Source organism: Macaca thibetana, chromosome 20, assembly GCF_024542745.1.
Source record: "Macaca thibetana thibetana isolate TM-01 chromosome 20, ASM2454274v1, whole genome shotgun sequence".
In the NCBI taxonomy this organism is placed as follows: domain Eukaryota; kingdom Metazoa; phylum Chordata; class Mammalia; order Primates; family Cercopithecidae; genus Macaca; species Macaca thibetana.
Window position 1 is genome coordinate 50,086,562 of NC_065597.1, and position 22,987 is coordinate 50,109,548.

Consider the following 22,987-nt stretch of genomic DNA (forward strand, 5'->3'; position numbering starts at 1 on the left):
TCTTGGAGGGAGGAAATACTTGGAGTTCTGACAGCCATCTTGCAACCATGAGGACAGAGCCAAGGGTAAAAGCCAACATGCTGAAGATGTCAGAGCAGGAGCCTTTATAAGATCATTGAGTTTCTGCCCCAGCCCTGGAAACTCCTACCTTGGAACACTTTGCTAAATTCTATCTGAAATGCCTTTATTAGGAAAGGCATTTTTAATTGGGTACACCAGGATTAGCAGCTGAAAGTATTCGGAAATTTACAGTGGGTAACTGTCGAAAGAAAGTAGCCGGGTCCGGATAGAAATCCTGAACTCCCAGACTTAGATGAGAACAATAGCTGGCTGCCAGCTTAGGTCACGGATGGATGATGCTTCTTGGTCTACTAATAGGTGCTTGGCCTCATGGGCAGTTCCGCAGTCTATCTGTGGAAAAGAGAGTGAGTACGTGAAAAAAATACAGCACAAAAGGAAGAGAAAGAAGACAGGGAGAGAGGAATCATTCACAAGTGAATGACCCCAAATCCTCAGGCTTCACTTCTGCTGGCACAGCCTTGTTCATTTGCTCTAGGACACCCCGTCATCAAATTGTAACATGATTTCAATCTGCTGTGGGATAGCAGAGAAACCATGGCATATCATCTAACCTGGTTTCATCAGTATTTCTAACAGTTTTTGGCAGGTTATTCATTCTCTTGTGTTGGAGACATTGCTTCTCTGTGTTGCTGAGAAAAGGGGGGATGGGGCTATGCTTCTCTTATTTCTGGTTAATTTTGTGGCTAGAAAAAATTTCGTGGGAAAGGCAAATGCACAACATATTTTTACCACATCAACTACCGGTCCCATCATGATGCAGGATGTTGCAGGAATCACTGATGTGCACCTTGTACAGGTTGATGTAATGCTTACTTCTTGGTTTGCAGGTCAAAAACAAGCTAGAAGTGAGGAGTGGTGTCAATATACATTTTAAGGCCAAGTGCAACGACTCACGCCTGTAATCCCAACACTTTGGGAGGCTGAAATGGGCAGATCATTTGAGGTCAGGAGTTCAAGACCAGCCTGGCCAACATGGTGAAACCCCGTCTCCACTAAAAGTACAAAAATTATCCAGGCATGGTGGCAGATGCCTAGTCCCAACTACTCAGGAGGCTGAGCACGAAAATCGCTTGAACCCAGGAGGCAGAGGTTGCAGCGAGCCGAGATGGCACCATTGCACTCCAGCCTGGGTGCCAGAGTGAGACTCTGTCTCAAAAAAAAAAAAAAATTTAAGGATATGATCACTCTCCCAGAGCCAAGAAATATCATTTCTCGACCCCAGTGAGTGCTCTCTTTCCTTATGTCATCACATTTCTTTATATATGACCATAGTTCATCTCTGGTACTGATCCACTCCTTCCAGTATCCTTCTCTTTTGGACCACTCTACTCAAACCATGCTTTCTAGGGTCAACTATGACAATGTCACCAAACACAAAGCGTTTCTTTTCCCAGTTCTCATGCAATCTTTTTCTCTCTGCAGCTGTTCATTCTTCATGAAATGCCCTCTTCTGTTGATTTCCAAGATTCCATACCCACCCGCCTGGTTCCTCCTCACCTCTCTCATCACCTCCTCTCACTTCTCATCCTACCCTCTAAATATAATCATTCACGTCATCTCCTTTTTCCTCTAGCGTTCTCCTTCTGGTTCTGCTCATTTATAAACTTACTTTTTCCCTTCTTGGTACATGACCACCATCAAAGCTTCCACAATACATAAGTATATATATTCAGTGAATGTTTCCCCTGGATCTATTCTGGCCCTGTCCAATCTGATTTCCCAGATGGAACCTCTATGAGCACTGGGTGTGCATTCTTCCAGACCTGGGCACAAGCAGACACATCATTCCATAGCATGGTGATTTTGTTTTGGTTTTATTTTGTTTTTAGAGATGTGGTCTCCCTATGTTGCCCAGGTTATTCTTGAACTCCTTGGGTTCAAGCAATCCTCCCACCTTGGCCTCCCAATGTGCTGCAGTTACAGGCATGAGCCACTGCACCCAGCCCATAGCATGGCGTTGACTACAGCTCTGCATTGGTTGTTTAAAGTCTCCCAAGCCCTAGCATTTTATTTATTTATTTATTCACTTATTTATTTATTTACTTAGGAGACAAGGTGGTCTCACTGTGTCACCCAGGTTGAAGTGCAGTGGTGCGAACTTGGCTCACTGCAACCTCCACCTCCTGGGTTCAAGCGATTCTTCTGCCTCAGCCTCCCAAGTAGCCGGGATTACAGGCGTGTGCCACAACATCCAGCTAATTTTTGTATTTTTAGTAGAGACGGGGTTTCGCCATGTTGGCCAGGCTAGTCTTGAACTCCTGACCTCATGTGATCCGTCTGCCTCAGCCTCCCAAAGTGCTGGGATTCCAGATGTGAGCCCCCCGACCTGGCCCCACGCCCTCGTGTTTCATGACCCACACCTTGAGCATGTTCTCTCACACCCCTTGCCCTCAGAATGCCTAGGACAAAGTCATTGTCTCTCGCCGAGCTAACTTCTCCTTCTGTGCTTGGATGGTGTCACCATCCAATTAAGCAAGCTGCAAATGATGCTGTCATTGTTGACTTCCCTCTCTGTCTGTCTGTCTCTCTTTTCCATTCTTGCTTATGAAAGACAGTCACAAGCAGCCATGGGCTATGCACCCTGCCTCTTTTTTTATTTTCCAGCTTTTAGGTTTCAAGGGTAGCTGTTCAGGCTTGTCACATGGGTAAATTGTGTGTCACTGAGGTTTGGGGTACAAATGACCCTATTATCCAGGTACTGAGCATAGTACCCAATAGGAAGTGTATCAACCTTCGCCCCCTCCCATTCTCCTTCCTCTAGTAGTCCCTCGTGTCTATTATTCCCATGTTTATGACCATGTGTGTTCAGTGTTTACCTCCCACTTATAAGCAAGGACATGTAGTATTTGGTTTTCTGTCCCTGTGTTAATTCACTGAGGATAATAGTCTCCAGCTGCATCCACGTTGCTTTGAAGGACATGATTTCATTTCTTTTTTTTTTTTTTTTTTTGAGACAGAGTCTCACTCTGTCCCCCAGGCTTGAGTGCAGTGGTGCGATCTTGGCTCACTGCAAGCTCTGCCTCCTGGGTTCGCGCCATTCTCCTGCCTCAGCCTCCCGAGTAGCTGGGACTACAGGCACCCGCCACCACGCCTGGCTCATTCTTTTTTTGTATTTTTAGTAGTGACGGGGTTTCACTGTGGTAGCCAGGATGGTCTCGATCTCTTGACCTTGTGATCTGCTCACCTCAGCCTCCCAAAGTGCTGGGATCACAGGCGTGAGCCACCACACCTGGCGATTTCATTCTTTTTTATGGCTGCATAGTATTCCATGCTGTACCCTCCACTTCTGTGTTTATTTTCACATCTGGCTTATTTCCCACTCCTCACTGCTTCTGCCCTGGTCCAGCCCCCACCCTCCTCTCACCTGAAGTAAAGCTACATCCTCCCAGCTGCTTTCCCTGTTTTTTGTTGCTCATGGCATCCTCTGTATGTCGCCTACCGTGAGGCGAAAGCAACTCCATTTTGGATGCTGATTCACCATGTTGACTTAAGATTCACCCCAGTTCCAGGAATGCCTCTAAGATTTCTACTTACTGGAAAGCCAGCCCTTAGGTCAAAACAACCTTGATGTTATCATGAACACATGCTAATCATAAATCCTGCCCTTAGGCAACTTCCCTATGGTATATAAGCCCTGGTCTTGGGGTCTGGGAGGTAGCAGCGCATGGGGTCCACTATTTCTAAGCCACTGGATACAAGACTTCTCGTTCGCAAGTCCCAGTTAAATGCTTCTTTCTAGGAACCATGGCTCAAGCCTGTAATCCCAACACTTTGGGGGACCATGGTAGGAGGATCACTTGAACCCAGGGCTTTGAGGCCAACATGGACAACATAGTGAGACTGTTTCTACAAAACATTAAAAAACATTAGCCAGGTGTGGTGGTGTGTGACTTGTAGTCCCAGCTACTCGGGAGGCTGAAGTGGGAGGATTGCTTGAGCCCAGGAGGTTAAAGCTGTAGTGAGTTACGATCACATCACTTCACTCTAGCCTGGGTGATGGAGTAAGCCCCTGCCTCTAAAAACAACACCAACGACAACAACAAAATTTTTCCTTGGAGAAACTGGGTTTATCAGCCTCTTTCTTCAGCCTCTCAGCTTCTCCAGCCTTTGGGGTAGGTTTGTACTGACCTCCCACCACGGATCACTGGCCGGTATCATCGCGTCTCTTCTTCCGTCCTGATTAATTCAAGCTGCGATGGCCCACACATGCCTGGAGAATGAATCAGGGTTGACTTAGGCCAGAAATAACAATCCCACTTCCCTTTCACAGATTCTGACTTGCCCAGGCTTCCTTGCAGTAAGAGGTGCTGATGTGATTCAGTTTCAGTCAACAAGATACACAGGGGAAATCTGGGAAGAGGCCCATGAAGAGAAAGACCTCCTGCTCTACCTCCTCCCTAGCACCATCATTTTCATCTGTGGCACCGAACACCTGGAAAGCTCAGCTCCAGACTTATCTTTCCTCCAACATGACCCACTTATGCTGCCAGTCACTTCTTACCTACCTTATGCTGGAGCTGGGGATAGGAGCTTGGGAATTCAGGGCAGTTACATCATGCACTGTAGCTGGTCTCCAAAGATGGCCCCAAATGAAGCCACCTCCCAGTATTCGTGTTCTTATGCAGCCCTCTCCACTCTGAATTGGCACTGGTCCTCTGAAATACGTTAACTCACAGAATAAAAAGATAATGATGCTGTGCTAGTCTGGGCCCAAGCCTGACGAAGAACAAGATATTCTGATTTTATCCTCTCAGGAGCCCTGAGCCAGCGCACAAGAAACCCAACTGCCCTGAGGCCGCCACGTTTTGAGGAAATGTAAGCTGACCTCAAGGAGAGGCCACGTGGAGGAGAACTGAGACTCTCAGTCAACATAGAGGACCAGGCTCTAATCTCATGATGTAGTTTGAGCCATTCCAACCATTTGCATCCCCTGAGTTGACACCATGGGAAGCAAAGATGAGCTGGGAAAATGTAACTGCGAATCATATCCTCTGTTCAATCTCAATAGCCTTCTCTTTCTTTCTTTCTTTTTTTTTTTTTGAGACAGGGTCTCACTCTGTTGCCCAGGTTGGAGTGTGGTGGCAAAATCATGGCTCACTGCAGCCTCAGCCTCCCAAGGCTTAGGTAATCCTTCCACATCAGCCTCCCGAGTAGCTAGGACTATAGGCATGCACCACCATGCCTGGCTAATTTTTAAATTTTTCGTAGATATGGAATCTCCTTGCGTTGCTCAGGCTGGTCTCAAACTCCTGGGCTCAAGGGATCCTCCCACCTTGGCCTCCCACAGTGCTCGGACTACAGGTGTGAGCCGCTGCACCCAGCCAGCCTTCTCTTTCTTGCAAATTATTGCACTCTTCTGCAGCTTCACTTTGCTTACACGGGCCTCTCAGCCTGCATTACCTTTCCTCTGCATCAGTTATCCCATCCTTCAAAGCTAATCTGGAAAGCCCCCACTTCTACAAACCTTCCAGATGATGTCAACTCTGAAGAGTGGGTATTTGGACCAGCTCTGCAGCAAGTGTGTGCTTTTGCTCACAATGCACCCACCCTCCCTCTCTTGTTGTAACAGCCCCCCAATTTTGTTTGGATGAACTCCCCCCACCACCTTTTAGTGCAACTCGAATGTCAATCAAGTTGTCCACTAACGTGTTTCGAGTGGGACATAGAACCTGCCTGGGCCAATCAGTTGTTCTCTCTGTCTCTCTCTCTCCTCTCACTCTTTCTCCAGTGCAAATCCTGAGAGGGTGACAGATAGCTGAAAATGGATGACAGCCTGACCAGACCTCCATCCGCTGCTGCTGGCAAGGTCTCCCAAGTTCTCTGGTCCACATTCAGTCCCAGATCTGAGGCTCCAGCATTTTCATTTGAGTCTACGAGCCACCCTGGAGCAGAGACAGTAATGCTCGCCAAGGATTCCATTGTTCCCTTTCATTTCCCAGCGTTCTGGCAGTTAGGGAAGATCTCGTGACTAGTTCTGACCAGTGATCCTAGAGTAGAAAGGACACATGTCACTTTCAGGCTGAGGCAGTAAAAACCCCCTGTGCAAACCCCCAGCCTCTTTCTTCCCCTGCCATGGTCACACCAATAAGGCTCCATGTTTCAGGGCTGCAGCCACCAGATAGACGGTGGAACCTCCGTTAGTCTGAGTGAGAGGAGGGCAGAGCCTCCTGCTGATCCAAATGTGGTAGATTGCATGACCTAGAAATAATAATTTTGGGAATGTGTGTGATAGCAGCATGACCTAGCCTGTCCTGAATAATATACCCCAATACCCTCCTACCCTTCCAATAAACTTTTTTGCTTAAATTATCACATCAGTTTCTTGTACCTAAACCAGCTTAATTGATAAACTAACAGCACTTAGCAATTTCCTTCCTTCCTTCCTTCCTTCCTTCCTTCCTTCCTTCCTTCCTTCCTTCCTTCCTTCCTTTCTTTCTTTCTTTTTTTTTCTTTCTTTCTTTCTTCTTTCTTTTCTTTCTTTCCTTTCCTTCTTTCTCTCTTTCTTTTCTTTCTTTCTCTCTTTTCTTTCTTTTTCTCTCTTTCATTCGTTCTTTCTTTTTCTTTTTCTTTTTTTTATATTTTTGAGACAGGGTCTCACTCTGTCACCCAGGCTGAGTGTAGTGGCACAATCTATGGCTCACTGCAGCCTTGAACTCTACAGTGGCTCAAGCAATACTCCCACCTCAGCCTCCCCAGTAGCTGGAACCACAGGCGTGTGCCACCACACATGGCTAATTTTGGTATTTTTAGTAGACACAGGGTTTCACCATGTTGCCCAGGCTGATCTCGAACTCCTAGGCTCAAGCGATCCTCCTGCCTCAGTCTCTCAAAGTGCTGGGATTACACGCATGAGTCATTCCAACCGGCCAGCAATTCCTTTGTTGATTACACTTACTAATGTGCATTCATCTTATTTTTTCTTACCGGCTGAGAGCAACCTGACCTAAGGACTATGGAGATTCATCTTTGAATCTCACCACACTGCTGAACACTTTCTTGATAAGATTTGTTAGGATGAATGTAAAAACTGAATAAATATGAAATTTTTGTTTTGTTTTTAGAGACAGGGTCTCTCTTTGTCATCCAGGCTGGAGTGCAGTGGTGTGATCATAGCTCAGTTCAACCTTGAACTTCTAGACTCAAGTGATCCTCCCACCTTAGCCTCCCAGTAGCTGGGACTACAGGAATTGAATTCATTTTTTAAATTAAATGTTTGCATTCATCCTATCAAATAGTATCAAGGGCTTTGTAGGTCTTCATCAGTGTGTACCACCACCATACCTAGCTAATTTTTAAGTTTTCTGTAGAGATGGGGTCTTTCTGTGTTGCCCAGGCTGGTCTCAAACTCCTGGCCTCAAACTCCAGTCTCCCAAAGTGCTGGGATTATAGACGTGAGCCACTATGCCTGACTGAAAATGAAAAATGTGGTGAGTCAACTAGTTACTCCCTTTTCAACTGTGGTTTTCTAATCCATTTTCAAGTGAGGTTTCTTTTTTTCTTTTTCCTTTTTTTTTTTTTTTTTTTTTTTTTGTTGAGACAGAGTCTTGCTCTGTAGCCCAGGCTGGAGTGCAGTCGCGCAATCTTGGTTCACTGCAACTACTGCCTCCTGGGTTCAAGTGTTTCTCTTGCCTCAGCCTCCCGAGTAGCTGGGATTACAGGCATGTGCCACCACGACCGGCTAATTTTTGTATTTTTAGCAGAGATGGAGTTTCTCTGTGTTGGCCAGGCTGGTCTCTAACTCCTGACCTCAGGTTATCTGCCCACCTCGGCCTCCCAAAGTGCTGGGATTACAGGCGTGAGCCACCATGCCTGGCCTCAAGTGAGTTTTAATTAAAAGAGATTTAAAAATGTGATTGTATCTCTATTTTTATGATCACGGTGGCATATATATAGTATCTATATGTTTCTATCAAATTATAGTCATAACTTCAAAAAATCTTATTAAATGACAAAGAGTAAAACACTTTGGAAACATCAGAACAGCAACCATATTCACCAAGCTCTTTATTTGCAACAGACACTCTATGCAGGGTTTTTACTTTTTCATCCTCCAACCACCATCCCTAATCCTAGTGTCTACCTCTTATTGAAGACAAAAGGAGCAGCAGCAATTTGGAACTATTTGTTTATCGCTCCCGAAGGAATAAATAATTTCCAAATCATAAAAAGGGGGACTCAAAGGAGCTGGTAGACTAATAAAGAAGAACCATAGACAGGATGAAATTCTCCACTTTTGTACATTTAAAAAGAAACACACTGGTTGGGTGCTCACACCTATAATCCCAGCACTTTGGGAGGCTGAGGAGGGAGGATCACTTGAGGCCAGGAGTTTGAGACCTGCCTAGGTAGCAAAGTGAGATCCAATCTCTACAAGAAATACAAAATTAGCTGGGTGTGGTGGTGTGCACCTGTACTCCCAGATACTTGGGAGGCTGAGGCAAGAGGATCACTTGTGCCCGGGGAATTTCAGGTTACAGTAATCTAAGATCACACCACTGTACTCCAGCATGGATGACAGAGTGAGACCCTATCTCTTCAAAAAATTCATTTTTTTTTTTTGAGATGGGGTCTCGCCCTATTGCCCAGGCTGGAGTGCAGTGGAGTGATCTCGGCTCACTGTAACTCCACCTCCTGGGTTCAAGCAATTCTTCTGTCTCAGCCTCCCGAGTAGCTGGGATTACAGGCACCTGCCACCATGCCCAGCTAATTTTTGTATTTTTAGTAGAGACGGGGTTTCACCTTGTTGGTCAGGCTGGTCTCGAACTCCTGACCTCAGGTGATCCACTCGCCTCAGCCTCCCAAAGTGCTGGGATTACAGGCGTGAGCCACCGCGCCTGGCCAAAAAAATTCATTTTTTAAATTCAATTTTTGCATTCATCCCATCAAATAGTATCAAGGGCCTTATAAGTATTCGGCAGTGTATACCAGCTTGGATGGCACAGTGAAACCCTGTCTCAAAACAAAAAGAGAAAATGAAACACATGCAAAGTGGAAACAACTTACAACCTGCTCCCAGTGAGAGAAAGAGAGAGGCAGAGAGGGAAAGAGAAATGTTACTGTTGGAATAAATCTTTAAGAGCACGTGGTGTGGGGTATACGAAAGAATCTAAATGTGTTACAGATCAGGGCTTCTCAAACATTCACATGCTCAAAATTCACGTGCAGATCTTGCTAAAATGCACATTCTGCTTCAGTATGTCAGGGAGGGGCCTCAGTCAACTCCTTAGATGTCTCAAGTTCCCAGGGGATACTGAGGCTGCTGAAAGAACAAGTGCATAAAACTCCCCGTGGGATCAGAACAGCCAACACAATTCAAGAACTCTCCAAAAGCTTGAGTTGGGGGTTTTGATGAGCTTGCCCTGAGTTCAGCCTTTGATCAGTTCTCTTTAAAAGTCGATTAGGAAATCACTGTTACCTTGTATCTTATCTGGAAATCACGTCTCTGGTAGCTTCACTATCTATTTAGAAAAAGAGTCAAGAACACAGACACAGGGGAAACAGAAGTCTGTAAAGCAAGAACAAGCATAACAAGTTCTACACACTAAAACTTCTGTGCTTTACTGAGATTTAGTTTTAATTTTTGGCCACTTTTTCTAACGAGACTGGCTATGTGTTTGCTCAGGTTAGAGGACATTAGAAGAAGGGAATTATAAGTGCTGAGGACTTCTGGTAGCCCGACGGAGGGGAAGAGATGGAAATAACATGAAAAGCTGACCCTAGAATGAAAAATTCACCACTGTCTTGGGGTATGTCTTGCAAAGGCAAAAAGCCCTAGAGTAGTCACTGTCCTCAAGATATCTTTGAGATGGAGTCTCACTCTGTTGCCCAGGCTGGAGTGCAGTGGCGCAATCTCAGCTCACTGCAACCTCTGCCTCCTGGGTCCAAGTAATTCTCCTGCCTCGGCCTCCCCAATAGCTGGTACTACAAGCACGCGCCACCACGTCCAGCCAATTTTTGTATTTTTAGTAGAGATGGGGTTTCCCCGTGTTGGCCAGGCTGGTCTCAAACTCCTGACAGCAAATGATCCGCTCACCTAGGCCTCCCAAAGTGCTGGGATTACAGGCGTGAGCCACCGTGCCCAGCCATCAGAGATACCTTGTACTCATCAAGAAAGGTCATCATGTGCTTCAGATGGCAGAGAGATATAATTTTGAATAATTAATATAGAAAAATAGAAAAAGATCTTTTAAAAATGTTGGTGATTGAAGGAATATTCTAGTTATGTGAAACAATTCTGGGCCAGATGTGGTGGCTCACACCTGTAATCCCAGCACTTTGGGAGGCCAAGGCAGGAGGATCACTTTAGCCCAGGAGTTTGAGACCAGCCTGGGTAACATAGCAAAATCCCACCTGTACTAAAAATTAAAAAAAAAAAAAAAAAAGCCAGACATGGTGGCTTATGCCTGTGGTCCCAGCTACTCAGGAGGATGAGGCAGGAAGTTTGTTTGAGTCTGCGAGGTTGAGGCTGCAGTGAGCCTTGATCATGCCACTGTGCTCCAGCCTGGGTGACAGAGCAAGACCCTGTATCAAAAATAATAATAAAAATTTAAAAATCTTACATATAACAATTCTCAGATGATGCTGGGTAATTATGGCTATAACTATATCCCAATCATATCTATGTAGACTATTATATATATTCTCTATTTCCTTAAATCTAAAATCTTAATGATCACACAGACTGAGTTATTCTGAAAAATAGTGTCTCTTATGATTATAAAATAAGACATACTCTTGGAGAAAAGTTGGAAAATATAAGAAAATAATAAAAACAGTTTATAGGCACTGTTAATATTCTGGTGTGTGTTCTTTTAGTTTTCTCTCTTAAAATATCCTGAATTATTTTTTTCTGACATTAAGTATTCTTTGAAAACATGATTTTGAGGGTACATAGGATTCCACAGAATTGTTACTCACGCCAACCATTCTCTTTTATAACATTGGGAGACATTTAAGTTGTTTCTTTCTTCCTCTAAGATAATTAAGTATCTCATGCACTTCTTGTACATTACCTTTTGTGAGCATCTCTGATTATTTCCCCAGATAGATTCCCAGAAGTGGAACTGCTGGGTCAAAGAACCCAGACATGTCTGGCTTCTTAATGAGAACAGCAAAATTGCCCTGTGGAGAGACTGAACCGCCTACAATGCCTCTGGCAATGTGCATATTTCTCAATTTAGCCTCTGAGCTTTCCGCTGCCTTTAAGTTTAGTAATCGGTTTTATTTTTATTTTTTATTTTTGTTTTTTTGAGACGGAGTCTCGCTCTGTCTCCCAGGCTGGAGTGCAGTGGTGCGATCTCAGCTCACTGCAACCTCCGCCTCCTGGGTTCAAGTGATTCTCCTGCCTCAGCCTCCTGAATAGCTAGGACTACAGGTGCCGCCTGCCACCACGCCTGGCTAATATTTTGTATTTTTAGTAGAGATGGGGTTTCACAGTGTTAGCCAGGATGGTCTCAATCTCCTGACCTCATCATCTGCCCGCCTCGGACTCCCAAAGTGCTGGGATTACAGGCGTGAGCCACCGTGCCTGGCCTATTGATCATTTTTAAAGTTGACCTCTGGGAGCTGTCACCATTCCTTTTAAGAAGAGTGATGCGTAGAGGGTGATCATTTTCCTTTTTTTCCCAACCAACTTATGCGCATCGCCTCTACTAGATCGAACTTAAAATTTCCTTTCTTTTCTTTTCTCTTTTTCTTTTGAGGCAGAGTCTCACTCTGTCGCCCAGGCTGGAGTGCAGTGGCACCATCTCAGCTCACTGCAACCTCTGCCTCCTGGGTTCAAGCAATTCTCCCGCCTCAGCTTCCTGAGTAGCTGGGATTATAGGCACGTGCCACCATGACTGGCTATTTTTTTTTCTTTTTTGTATTTTTGTATTTTTAGTAGAAATGGGGTTTCACCCAGGCTGTTCTCAAACTCCTGGCCTCACATGATCCAACTGCCTTGGCCTCCCAGAGTGCTGGGATTACAGGCATGAGCCACTGCACCTGGCTTGAACTTAAAATTTCATGAATTCAAAAATTACGTATTTATCACACCGCTGAGCTTTAGAAAAAAAGAAACAAAAATGATGTAGTATACAGATGCTGATGAAAACGACTTTGAAAAGGGCTTGACTTGGGCTGTGGAAAACCTGGTCTCTAGTCCCCATCCTCGTCTCCATTCATTGCCATGTACTTTTCAAAAATACGCTTTTACTTCTTTTTTCATATTTTCACTCTTCCTATCAGAAATTTGTTTCTAAATACAGAAAAGTAAAAGTGAAAAAAATGACAGTTGTCCATTTTTCTACCGTCCAGCATTAACCTCTGCTAACATTTTGGCATGTTTGACTTTATCCCCTTTTAAAAGCCAATATTTGAAAAATTCAATTTTCAAATCTTTTCAATCCTTAAATTCATTGCTATATGAATACATAGTTTTATTATTTTAGTTTAAAATTAGAATACTCCAGGCTGGTAGTGGTGGCTCACACCTATAATCCCACCACTTTTGGAGGCTGAGGTGGGAGCTGCCCCCAAACCATCTTTTCCCCTATAAGGAATGACAGAATGTGGTCAAGGGTAAAGAGAGACCAGTACTCTTGTACGTATATGGTGGGGTTATAAATGTTGTATATAGCCCCTCTGGAGAGCTATTTGCTGTTATTGAAGTTGAAAAAGCTTATCTAGCAATTCCACTTCTAGGAATTGAACTGAAGAAAATCTCCCTTGTGTGCTTGAGATTTGCCGCAACAATGTGGTAGGAGAAAATGAAACGTCCTAAAGAGCCATTAATAAGGAAATCAAAAAGCAAAAGAGTCATGTACCATGGACAGTCATATAACATGAAAAGGAATGAATTAACTCACAAGTGTCTACATGAATGAATCCTGAAAGCATAGACAGAGTGGGGGAAAAGCAAGATATAAAGATGATACAGCAAGATTACCATTTATGCAAATTTGGAGCATTGCAAAATGGCATTATTTTAATTTGCCAATAGATAAGCAGATGCATATAAAACTATTTTCTGTTTAAGGATTGAAAAGATTATTATAAAACTCAAACTAGAGGGCCTCTAGGAAGGGGAAAGGAAGATTGGGATGGGAGAAGAGAATAAAGATCTTGTGGTTTATCTGGAATATTTTAATTTTATTTCTATTTATTCATCTTTTTGAGCTGGAGTCTTGCTCTGTTGTCCATGCTGGAGTGCAGTGACTCAATCTCAGCTCACTGCAAGCTCTGCCTCCTGGGTTCAAGCGATTCTCCTGCCTCAGCCTCCCAAGTAGTTGGGACTACAAGTGGATGCCACCACACCCACCTAATTTTTTTATTTTTGGTGGAGATGAGGTTTCCCCATGTTGGCCAGGCTTGTCTCAAACTCCTGACCTCAAATGATCCTCCCGCCTTGGCCTCCCAAAGTCCTGGGATTACAGGCGTGAGCTATTGCAGCTGGTCCCCACATATTTTTTAGCCATGTGAATTTTCTCTTTTGGAAGAGATATTCTTTTGATACACTGGTAGACTGAATTTTTTTCAATACATATTTGTGATAAAGATGAGCCTGACATTTTCTTTAATTTTGCTGTTCTCTTTTTGGTGTCCAAATTAAACTAGTCTCATAGAATGTGTTGAATAGCTTTCTCTATCTTGTTTGTATTCCAGTGAATTTTGCATAATATAGTCTTTTTGTGTGTGCTGATCACTCCAGTAAAACTTTCTTGTTCCAGACATCTTAGAAGGTGAAGCATATCCTATACTTCTAGTTCAATTTCATTAGTGATTATTACTTTTAATGACAAAAACCTCAATTGCTTTTGCACCAACTAAATACTTTCCTTCTTGGGTCAAGTTTTGTAATTGTTATTTTTGTTAAAAATTACCTTTTTTATAATTTTTCAAATGTATTGGCATAAAGTTTGTGGTATACTTTTGTGCTTTCTAAAATTTTTACTCTAGCTGGTATGTTCAGTTTGCCATTTATCATATTGTTTGTACCATTTTCTTGATCAATCTTACATGAAGTTTTTCTATTTTATTAGTCATTAAGAGAACACCAGCTTTTGGCTTCTATAATCAACTTCATTTTCTTTTGTTCTTTGTTTTACTCATTTCTGCTTTTTCATTCTTATTTCCTTCCTTCTGCTTTCTCTGAGCTTCTGTAGTTGTTATTTTTCTACCTTTTAACAATTGGCTCCTTTATGTTTTTTATTTTGTAAGAAGTATACTTAAAGCTATAAGTCCTCCTCTAATTATCATTATTATTGTTTTGAGATGGAGTCTTGCTCTGTCCCCCAGGCTGGAGTGCAGTGGCATGATCTCAGCTCACTGCAGCCTCCGCTCTCCTGCCTCAGCCTCCCAAGTACCTGGGACTGTAGGCGTCCACCACCATGCCTGGCTAAGTTTTGTATTTTTAGTAGAGATGGGGTTTCGCCATGTTAGCGAGGCTGGTTTCGAACTCCTGACCTCAGGTGATCCGCCCACCTCAGGCTCCCAAAGTGCTGGGATTACAAGCGTGAGCCCTGTGCCCAGCTAATTATTGAGTTGGATCCCACATGTTTTGTTATGTCAGGTTTTCATTGTCATTTATTTCCAAATATTTTATAATTTCCATGTTGGTTTTCTTTTTAATCTGAATGTTTTCCGTTTCTAAACATGTGTTCTTTTTCTCCTAAAAATGTATGATAAAATCTTTCAACATATAAAAAGGTATAAAAAATATAATACCTGTGTACGTGGTCCTGTACTCAACCCCTCACTTAATAAAACTCAAATGTAGGCTTATAATTTTTAATTTTTTTTAATTTTTATTTTTTTGAGACAGAGCTTCGCTCTTGTTGCCCAGGTTGGAGTGCAGTGGCGCGATCTTGGCTCACTGCAACCTCCACCTCCCGGGTTCAAGGAATTCTCCTGCCTCAGCCTCCTGAGTAGCTGGGATTACAGGCGCCCACCACCACGCCTGGCTGATTTTTAACAATGTTTTTAGTAGAGATGGGGTTTCATCATGTTGTCCAGGCTGGTCTCAAACTCCTGACCTCAGGTGATCCGCCTTCCTCGGCCTCCCAAAGTGCAGGGGTTACAGGCGTGAGCCACTGTGTCTACCCAGTTTTTAATTTTTAAAAATTCATAAGTAATAGATGTACCTGGTTAAAAAAAAAAAAAAAAAGTTCATTCTGACTTCCTGGCCCCTTCCTCAGAAGCAACTGCAGTTACTAATTTAAGGTGTATTGTATCTACACCTTTTTGGCTCTCTTTTTGTTGTTGATGTTTAATTTTACCGCATTGCGGTTCGTGAATGTGGTCTATAGATTCTTTGGAATTCATTGAAGCTTCCTTTGTGGCCCAGTACATTGTCAATGTCTGTAAAGAATAGATATACCAAAGTTTTTTTTTTCTAAAATACAAGCCTGATCTCATCACTTACTTTTCATAAGCTTCTGTGGTCTTCGAGTGAAAGACCAACGCCCTCAGCATATTATTTCCCGAAGCTTCCTCTCTAGCCAAGGCCTTGGCCACCCCGCCTTCTGTCCAACAAATTTACGGACTCATAGCTGTCATGCATTTTAGGGTCAGTTTTGAGAAGTTTGAACTATCACAGCTGTCCAGGAACAGAGAGTCCAAAGTCTGGCTTCAAAGGCTCTAATAAATACTCACAGAGCCCACTAGGGAATGGGCCGTCCTCTGAGTCATACTGAGGCAGGACTGTCACCCCGTGGGGGACCACTCTGCATGGTGAACTTCAATTCTTATTCACTACTTGTTCGTGCTGAACGAGATTCATCTCACAGAGGCCTCTGCTTGCTGTACTGCTTCCATTTTAATTGGTCAGCATTTTCCCTTCTTTTTATTTTTGCCAGATCCACAGTGGATCACTTGACAGTAGCATTCTCCCACCATTTGGCCTTCTATGAATCAGTCGCTTATCCCCAGCTAACGCCTACTTCTATGAATCAGTTGCAGACGCCCAGCTAAGGCCGACTTCAGTATGAATCTAAGCTGAGCTTCTGCTCTGAAGCCCCCAGGATATGGATGGGAGTGTTGAGGGAGGAATCAGATAACCGACTGTCATCTCTACACATTTCTGGTTTCAACCTCAGCTAGGAGCTCATCTCTGCATTGTCGTCAGCATCTCTTCCAAACCTTTTAACCCATTCCCCTTAAATCCCTTAGCATCTTCTCAGCACCTCCTGACCTTTTTTGGGATAGGCTGGTGTGCAGCGGCACCAACCCTCAACCTTGACCTCAACTGCAGCCTCAACTTCCTGGGCTCCACCTCCCATGCTCAAGCCATCCTCCCACCTCAGCCTCCCAAGTAGCTGGGACTGCAGACACATGCCACCACACTCAGCTAATTTTTAATTTTTTTTTTTGTAGAGATGAGGTCTTGCTGTGTTGCCCAGGCTGGTCTTGAACTCCTGACTTCAAGCAATCCTCCCACCTCAGCCTCCCAAAGTGCTGGGATTATAGGTGTGAGCCACCACACCAGGCCCTCTTCAGCCACAGAATGATACTGTTTGCTACTTTATGGAGAAAACGGAAAGCATCAGGAGTGAGCTTTTATTTAGCCACTTTCACCTCTTTTCCCGCTGTTTCAGAGGTGTTTCTTTTCCTCTAGGTTAACAGTAATCCTGTCTCCATATACCGTTGACTCCATCCCTTTCTGTCTCTCTGTTTTTGTTTTTTTCTTAAGACAGAGTCTTGCTCTGTCGCCCAGGCTGGAGTGCAGTGGCACAGTCTCAGCTCACTGCAATCTCTGCCTCCCCGGTTCAAGGAATTCTCCTGCCTCAGCGTCCGGAATAGCTGGGACTACCGGTGTGTGCCACCACACACGGCTAATTTTTTGTATTTTTAGTAGAGATGGGGTCTCACTATGTTGGCCAGGCTAGTCTCAAACTCCTTTATTTTTTTTTTTTTTGAGATGGAGTCTCGCTTTGTCGCCCAGGCTGGAGTGCAGTGGCTCGATCTCGGCTCACAGCAACCTTTGCCTTCCGGGTTCAAGCGAATCTTCTGCCTCAGCCTCCCAAGTAGCTGGGACTACAGGCATGCGCCACCACGCCCAGCTAATTTTTGTATTTTTAGTAGAGACAGGGTGTCACCATATTGTCCAGGCTGGTCTCGAACTCCTGACCTCATGATCCACTCACCTCGGCCTCCCAAAGTTCTGGGATTATAGACGTGAGCCACTGCACCCGGCTGCCTGTTTCTATTTTATGTATTATTATCTCTGCTCCTGAGTCTTCAAGTCTTCCCTTCCGAAGCCATGCTTCCCAAAAGAGCAGTCAGCATTCCCTCTCCACTTCCGCAACTTCCGCTCTTCACTCTCGGAGTTGGATCCGGCTTCCTCCCCTCTCTAGTAAGACGGCCTTTGTTGGCCATCAAATTCTAAATCAGTGGCGCATCTTTCTTGACCTCTCCAGAGCACTGACGATTCTTACCACACCCTCCTTCACAAGTCTCTCTTCCTTTGTGCCTCTGATGCCACTTTCACAGCATGTGGCTCATGAATGTCGCCTATAGATTCTTGAGAATTTCTTGAAGCTTCCTTTGTGGCCAGTAATCAATTTTTGTAAATGTTCCAGTAATGTTTGAAAAGAATAGATACACCCAAGTTCTTTTTCTAAAACACAAACCTCTCATTTCTTCCTATTTCTTCCTGGTCTTCCATCACTTCTATGGTCTTCAAGTGAAAGACCAACCCCCTCAGTCTTGAATCTTTCTTTTCTTTCTACCTTTTATTCTTGATCCTTTGATCTTGAAATACCCGTGTTCCCAGAGTCTTCTATTCTTTTATCTCTCCACACACCAGGGAAGCACATGCTTCACAAAAAGGGACAGTCTCTCTCAAGCTCTGAATGAGTGTTGCCAAGGGGGAAGGCTGGCCCATTGTTGTCAGACTTTCCCACTTTTCCAGAGTAGTCAGCTACAGTAGGGTTTTATGTGAAATATCCCAAGTTTATTTATTTTTGAGACAGAGTCTGGCTGTGTCACACAGGCTGGAGTGCAGTGATGCAATCTCAGCTCACTGCAACCTCTTCCTCCTTGGCTCAAGCTGTCCTCCCACCTCAGCCTCCTGAGTAGCTGGGACTACAGGCGATCGCCACCATGCCTGGCTAATTTTTTTTTTGTGTGTGTATATATATATACACACAAATATACACACGTATATATATACACATATACACAAATATACATACCTATACACACACACACACACACACACACACACACACACACACACATATATATATATATATATAAAATTTTTTTTTTTTTTTTTTTTGGAGAGATGGGGCCTCACCATGTTGGCCATGGCTGATCTCAAACTCCTGAGCTCAAGCCATCCTCCCAGCTTGGCCTCCCAAAGTGTTGGGATTACAGGAATGAGCCACCGTGCCCAGTCAAAGATCAAAAACCCCAAGTTTAAATATTGATAATCAATAGAAAATTTCACAAAACCGTGTAGGGCAAACAAAACACAAATGTTACTCCTTAGGGCTTTATTTCCCCACTTATTTGACTACCTGTTGGGCAGTTTATAAAGTACTTATTAGTGGTGTTAGTTCACACTTATTGAGGGCTTACAATGTGCCACAGACACTCTTCTAAGTAGTTTACATCTTCTCTTCCTTTAATCTTCAGAATAACACTATCAACAAAGTGCTATTATTAAACCTGCTTTATAGATGAGCAAACTGAGGCTGAGAACTTGAGTTCAGTCATCCCTTAGTATCTGTGAGGGATTGGTACCTCAGTCCCCATGGATACCAGAATTCTCGATGCTCAAGTCCCTTATATAAAATCAAAACTACCTTGGTAAAAGGCATAACTGAGAAAATTCTGATAGTGAAAGAGATCTGGCCTGACTCCATCTTGCTTCTAACTTCCAAGCTGTCCTTGATCATTCCTGGGCATAGGTTGAATTAATGTTGGAAAGAACTTAGTTCATAGTTTAACTTTGAAACAAAGGCAATAATAGTCCTTTCCCAAAACAAATCCCCTTCTTGCCTAGGGACGGGTCTGCCTTTGTAGACTAACAAATTAGCTAAAAGATTAGAAATTATGGTTTAGGAGGTCACGCAAGCTGGAGGCTGCAAGATTCTAAACCCACCCCAAATCGCTTCTGGGAGTAACATCACTGTTCTAAAACCTAAAATCAGTGCTTGAGATATTTTGTAGAACCTGTGTTCTAACGCATCAGCTGACACACCCAGCCCTGTAATCTGGCTCACCTGGTACTTTGGCCCTAACCCAGGAACTGACTCAGTGCAAGAGGACAGCTTTGACTCCTTTCCTCTCTAATCCGACCAATCAACACTCCCTAATCCCCAGTCCCCTACCCACCAAATTATCCTCGAAAACCCTGAATTTCCGGGGAGACTGATTTGAGTAATAATAAAACTGTGATCTCCTGTTCAGCCAGCTCTGTGTGAATTAAACTTTCTCTATTGCAATTCTCCTGTCTTGATAAATTGCTTCTGTCTGGGCAGCAGGCAAGGAGAACCCACTGGGCGCATACAAAATGGCAGAATATTTGCATATAACCTACGCAAATCCTCCACTATATTGAAAGTCATCTTTAAATTACTTATACTACTTAATACAATGTAAATGCTATATAAGTAGTTGCTATGCTGTATTGCTTTCAGAATTTGTATTATTTTTATTTTTGTATTGTTATTTTTATTGTTTTTCCTCCACAAATATTATCCATCCGTAGATGGGGAACCTATAAACAGGGACGGCTTACTATACTTTGTCCTGTGTCTTGGAGATACTGAGTTTAAGGCCCAGGATTCTATGTTGACCATCCAGCTCCAAAGCTCAAGGTTTTAATCACCACACACTACTGCTTTCCCACTTGGCAGATGAAACTGAAGCCCTTGGGAGGCCGAGACGGGCGGATCACGAGGTCAGGAGATCGAGACCATCCTGGCTAACACGGTGAAACCCCATCTCTACTAAAAAAAATACAAAAAACTAGCCGGGCGAGGTGGCGGGCGCCTGTAGTCCCAGCTACTCGGGAGGCTGAGGCAGGAGAATGGCGTAAACCCGGAAGGCGGAGCTTGCAGTGAGCTGAGATCCGGCCACTGCACTCCAGCCTGGGCGACAGAGCGAGACTCCATCTCAAAAAAAAAAAAAAAAAAAAAAAAAAAAAAAAAAAAAAAAAGAAGTTGTCCAACATCAGGCCGGGCGCGGTGGCTCACGCCTGTAATCCCAGCACTTTGGGAAGCCGAGGCGGGCGGATCACGAGGTCAGGAGATGGAGACCATTCTGGCTAACACGGTGAAACCCCATCTCTACTAAAAATACAAAAATTAGCCAGGCGTGGTGGTGGGCGCCCGTAGTCCCAGCTACTTGGGAGGCTGAGGCAGGAGAATGGCGTGTGCCCGGGAGGCGGAGCTTGCAGTGAGCCGAGATGGCGCCACTGCATTCCAGCCTGGGGGTCAGAGCGAGACTCCGTCTCAAAAAAAAAAAAAAAAAAAAAAAAAAAGGTTGTCCAAGATCACAGGGGTGGTGAGTGACCAAGCCTGTATTTGAGTTATCCTCACAGAGACAGACATTTGCAGGTACCGCTGTTCTATATTAGTTACCTGTTTCCCTTGCTAGGCTGCATCCCTAGCTCTCAGACTAGGGATAGTATACAAACGTTTGGAAAATTAATGCCTTGAAGATTCAAAACAGTCTATTCACTTCCAAGAGTAATTTCACTTGCTTTCTCACAATCCCTAGGTAAGATAATAGTTAACATTTAATCAGCACTCCCATGTGACACTTTTCAGTGGCTATGCTAAGCACCTAAATCTCACCAACACTATTTTGCAAGGACTAATATCCCCATTTAATGGAAGAGGAAACTGAGGCTCAATGACTTGCCCAAGCTTCTGCCAACTAGTAAGTGGCAGAGCCAGGATTCTAGCTCAGGCTGTATGACCACAGAGTCCACATTTTTCTTTTGTTTTTTATGAGACTAAGTCTTGCTCTGTCACCCAGGCTCGAGTGCTGTGATGCGATCTGGCTTACTGCAACCTCTGCCTCTCGGGTTCAAGCAATTCTCCTGCCTCAGCCTCCCGAGTAGCTGGGATTACAGGCACACACCACCACGCCCAGCTAATTTTTGTACTTTTAGTAGTGACGGGGGTTTCACCATGTTGGCAAAGTTGGTCTCGAACTCCTGAACTCAAGTGATCGGCCCGCCTTGGTCTCCCAAAGTGCTGGGCCGACAGGCATGAGCCACCGCGCCCGGCCAGAGTCCACATTTTTGACGACGAGGCCACACTGTCAGTTCCACTGATGGGGAAACTGAGGCCCGGGGCAGGGCACTACATTGTGCCGGCGGAATCGTGGCCAGTGGGGGAAGCACGGGCTGCGCGCCGATTCTTCCTCCTTGGTCAGGGAAGTCACTGAGGTGCAGGAGGCGGAGGGCGACAAGTGGAAGCCCCTTCCCATTATTAAGGATGGAGAGCGGCGCAGTAATTGGGATCTAACCCACGAGGCGGAAACACTAGGGAAACGGCGCAAACGGAAAACCGGAAGTGCGTCACCCAACGGACGGGCGAATCGTCTGCAGGCCACCAACGGGAACGCCGCGTTCGCGTTCGCCCCGCCCCAAAGGAAGAAGAGTCCGCCTTGCGACCGTATCCGCTAGCTCAGCGCGGGTTGCGCTTGGGCACCCTGGTGGGTAACGCGGCGCGCTAGGGGGTAGAGGGGAAAGAAGAGGGACTTCGAGGAAGGCGAGGGGAGGACGGAAGGTGGGGTGGGCGAGACAGGCAGTGGGGTCTGGCCCCGTGGTCTATCCTCGTGGGCTGTGGAATTCGGGGACGGGGGTCTTGGGGCTCCCCCTTCTTGATGGGGAAACTGAGGCCCAGAGAGGGGCCGCAGAAGGCAGCGGACTGGGATCTCCTCCCACAACACACACAAAGACATCTAAAAATCGTACTATTTAGTGAAAAATATTTTTAATCGTAATTACGATTTAACAGGTAAGGATACTTTTCATCGTAATAGGTGAAAAAGCAAAATATAAAATTCGATTCAAACTGTGATTACATCTATGGAAAACACAGCCTTCGCCGACCACCCTGTCTGTCCCGCCGCCCTCCGTGCTCCCCTCTGTTTTTGTGTACGGAGTTTCTCACTTTGTACAAGTCCGCAGCCGCTTGTGTTACAGCCCGGAGGCCAGATGCGTTTAAAATCGAGGATTTCTCGGACTTTGGAAAGGTAAAGTGCGTATGTTCTATGTTAGGTTTCACCCTCAGTGGGGGCTGGAGCAGCGGCTTGCAATCAAATACACGACCCTTTCCACAGCTAAAGATATGAAGATATGCATATATTATATTGACCGGGTCGCGGTGGCTCAGGCCTGTAATCCCAGCACTTTGGGAGGCTGAGGCGGGCGAATCACCTGAGGTCCGGAGTTCCAGACCAGCCTGGCTAACATGGTGAAACCCCGCCTGTACTAAAAATACAAAAAATTAGCCGGGCGTGGTGGCGCGTGCCTGTACTACCAGCTACTCGGGAGGCTGAGGCGGGAGGCTGAGGCAGGAGAATCACTTGAACGAGGGAGGCGAAGGTTGTAGTGAGTCAGGATCGCGCCACTTCACTCCAGTTGGGGCAACAAGAGCGAAACTCCGTCTGAAAAAAAAAAAAGATATGCATATATTTACACTGTTGGGATAAATAACCATGGATAGCCTCACCTTAAGTCAGGTCAAGTTCTCCAACGTAAGAAACAAGTTTTGGTATTCAGACTTTTTTTTTCCCCTGCATCCGATCATCCACTAGTATTCATACCTTTTTAGATTTGAGGGTTGCAGATGAGGGACCTGGATTGTAGCTGTTCTGTTCACTCACTTTTCTCACTCTCGCTGGATAAGAGAGTGTCTTTGAGAACAGGAACCGTGCTGTTGTATGGTCACGTCTCTCTCTG

General features: G+C 44.7%; 1 protein-coding gene and 1 long non-coding RNA gene across 2 annotated transcripts in view; one reads left to right on the forward strand and one right to left on the reverse strand.

The window, feature by feature from the left end:
- The window catches only part of NSMCE1 (NSE1 homolog, SMC5-SMC6 complex component), a 369,302-nt gene that overhangs the window by 303,576 nt on the left and 42,739 nt on the right, over positions 1-22,987 (forward strand). Inside the window, exon 2 of the mRNA XM_050773999.1 lies at positions 21,653-21,735. The gene's annotated coding sequence lies outside the window, so the exon portion shown is untranslated. The remainder of the gene's footprint in view (positions 1-21,652; positions 21,736-22,987) is intronic.
- LOC126944487 (uncharacterized) lies at positions 188-22,355 on the reverse strand. Its single transcript, XR_007722070.1, has 5 exons — positions 22,197-22,355; positions 9,241-9,340; positions 4,210-4,291; positions 1,691-1,844; positions 188-411 (listed from the first exon to the last, which is right to left on the reverse strand). It is a non-coding gene; the product is annotated as an uncharacterized LOC126944487 (long non-coding RNA).